Below are 3,288 nucleotides of genomic sequence, written 5' to 3' on the forward strand. Positions count from 1 at the left end.
ACTTTTTGAAAACCGCTAAACTTTTCCAAAGTGATTACACCACATTCCCACCACCAGTGTATGAGGGTTCCAGTTTCTCCACATGGTTTGCAAATCCTCCTTTACTTTTCTTCACAGGTTATACCACATAGCCTGACATATTCTATATCCATTTATTACTGTCTGGCTCTTCCACTAGACAGCGAACACTGAGAGGTGGGGCTCCTGTGTCATTCACTGCTGTAGCCCCAACATCACTCAATACGAGGCAAGTAAAGATTGTAAATATCGATTGAATTTGTGGATATAGTTTTTTTTACTTAACCATTTCCTCTGATTTTCATTTTAACCTTTAGCTACCCAGGTAATAAATACATTTTTTTTTTGTAAAATATTATGACAAAGCTAAGTCCCCTTTGACCTGCACCATAATCCTGATCCTATTGTCCCACTCCACTGTTAATCCTTTGCAGTGGATACTTCCAGATCTTTGTCTACACATATATGTATGTAACAGAATTTGAAATGAGGGATGCATAGTTTGGGTTTGCTTGTTTACATTGCATCACACTATAGAAATTATTTTACAACTGAATCTATGCCCTGAAGATCTTTCCATGCCAGGATATGTAAGTCTACTTCTTTTGGTTTTTAACTGCTACATGGTGTTTCATGGAGTGATATGCCATAGTTTACTTAGTCATTGCTCTATTTTTCAAATCACAAATATTTGTGGGGTGATTTTTTCAAGTATCATTTTTAAAGGCTTTAAAAACTTAGTATCACAGTATTGGATATCATGATATTGAAGTCTTCCAAAGTAGCCACAAAGAAAAGGTTTGGTATTAGTGAAGCAGAAATGTCCAGTCCTGATTTTTACACTTTGAATAAAAAATTTCCCCAAACACTTATGAAACAAAATTAATTTTAATGTCATAAGGTGTCAAAATCAGTAATAGTGTTTTAATTCCCACAGTTTGGGAGCTTTTTTGACATTCAAGGATTATGTTACTATTATTCCCTGCCACTGAGGTACTCATGAAGAGGTTCTCAGTAGAATTCCTCTGGCATTGAATAACCTGCCACACACTTTAGCTTGGCATTTACTTTTAATATACTATCCTCTGCCCACCTGGAGTATAAGCCCCTCAAAGAAAGGAGACTGAATAAATCTCTCAACCTTTAAAGAAGTACAGTGAAGTTTAGCTGACAAGTCTTTGTGCTTCCCCACTTTCAAATGGATTTATCAAATTCTATAAGTTTATTTTAATTTTATTTAATCAAAAATATAAATTATCTATCACCTGTATTTATGCTATTACATATAGCTTTTTACTTAAGAATTCTGTTCATAAAATTCAGGTTCAAACATTCTGGAATTCCCAACTTTTATTTTGGGGGTGCTGAACCCATCAGTCAATTCTTACTTAATGCCTCTGAGGTGCTAGGTGCAGGGGTTCATCACTTTTTTTGTTTTAGATTGTGGTTTTTTTTTTCAGTTCTTTCCTCAAAACTCGTACTGTCAGGAACAACTAAGTGGTCATTGTATACACTGTGAAAAATAATTTCTAAGGAAAAAAACCCAAACCTTTGTTTTATACTTACACTGCTTCACCTCCAGTAGGTGGCACCAAATACCCTTTGGAATTTTTTGTAATTCCTTCCTACTTTTGTGTTGCTGGCTAATTGTAATTTCTCCTGAGGCCACAGAAGAGAAACGATCCTTCTTTTAGTTTAGTACTCTGATTTTGATATAACTTAGTATTTTTGTTTGGAGTTTAAACTAGACTTTTGTTGGTGTTTAAATTATTAACTTATCTCTGACTCCAGATCTCAACCCTTTTCTTGTGTGAGTGTGTATGTGTGAGACAGAGAGATTCTTTCAATAAGGGGAAGGATAATGATGATGAATTACAACCTAGTTTAAATTGCAGTGCTGAGAGTAAGAGAGAAAGAGTAAAGAGATGTGTTGAAATGTTTATAATAAAATCAAAGAGAAAATATGAAAGTATAAAAAATCCAGTATGTTAAGATCATGAAATCAAAGTGTTTTTACTATTGTCAGTTTTGGTGCTTTGGTAGCATCACACCCATATAATTACAATTTTCAAATTTGTTTTACAAATAAGATGCAATTTTAAAAACTCTGTAAAACTGTTATATACCCATTTTCATTTCCAACTTTGTTTTATGCTTTCTTGAAAAACTTTACCTTCAATATGTATATTTAGTGTTTTCATGAAGAACCAGCTTTTAGATCCAATTAACCACTGAAACCAGGAAATGTTTTCTGTTTATCAGATGTAGTTTATTACATATTAATTCTGTTGAGTTCATTTAATTTTAATGGTGCCAATCATTAAAAAAGCAGCAAGTTAAAAATTTCTCGTCCTGATTACAGTAACTTTTTCTTTTTCCCCAGTGTTTCTAAGTCTCAGTGTTTCATGACTCAAACTGGAAATCTGTTCAACTGTCTTCCCTCCAGTACAGCCAGGACAGATCAGTAACCTGGTCTGGGTGAGATAGACAAAGTTTCAGTTTTCATCTCTGAGGCTGACTGGATGACTGGAAAAGTCACTTAGCCTTTCTGAGCCTCAGTTTCTTCATTTGCAAACTGTAGATAATTAAAACAACCTACCCAGGACTAGAGATAATGTAGGTAAATTACCTAACACATTAATAAGCTGCCATAATAATCCATGGCAACAATAAACTAAAAAAACTGTGAAATATGTTTTACTCATTTATTTTTTAATTTCAGGACAATTTACCAAGAGCTTAATTTCTGCCTTTTAAATTGGCGATGTCAGTATATTAACTAAGTAACTTGGGTCTCATGAGAGTTTTCACCTCAGAAATCCTTAATCTACTTTTTATTTCTGTCGCTGTACCGTTCTATTAAGCATTTATATGCCACCCACACACACACAAACACTGATAGCCATTTTCAAAAGGTAGTTTTGTGAATTTTTTCATCTCGAATTAAAAGGTAGAGACCCTAAAAGAGGTTTAAGTAAAAGAATCTCCGAGTTCAACGTTATTTTGTAAGCACAAGAACTTTCTCCACTTTTAACACCCACTCACGTGAGGGAGTAATTAATTATACCATCACTTCCCAGAAAAAAAAAATCTCCTCTGGCGAGGAGCTCAACGCCGGTTACACAGCCCGACTCTGCTGTCCGAGCAGAGGAAAATAGGGACCGCGAGCATTTAACGCTAAGAGGCGCTTCTCCTCAAACCCCACAGCCACGTGGCGCCCGCGGGGCCCAGAACCACCGCCTCCCTTCAGGAGGATTCGCGGCGGAGCCC

This window comes from Tamandua tetradactyla, chromosome 17 (genome assembly GCF_023851605.1).
Source record: "Tamandua tetradactyla isolate mTamTet1 chromosome 17, mTamTet1.pri, whole genome shotgun sequence".
Lineage (NCBI taxonomy): Eukaryota > Metazoa > Chordata > Mammalia > Pilosa > Myrmecophagidae > Tamandua > Tamandua tetradactyla.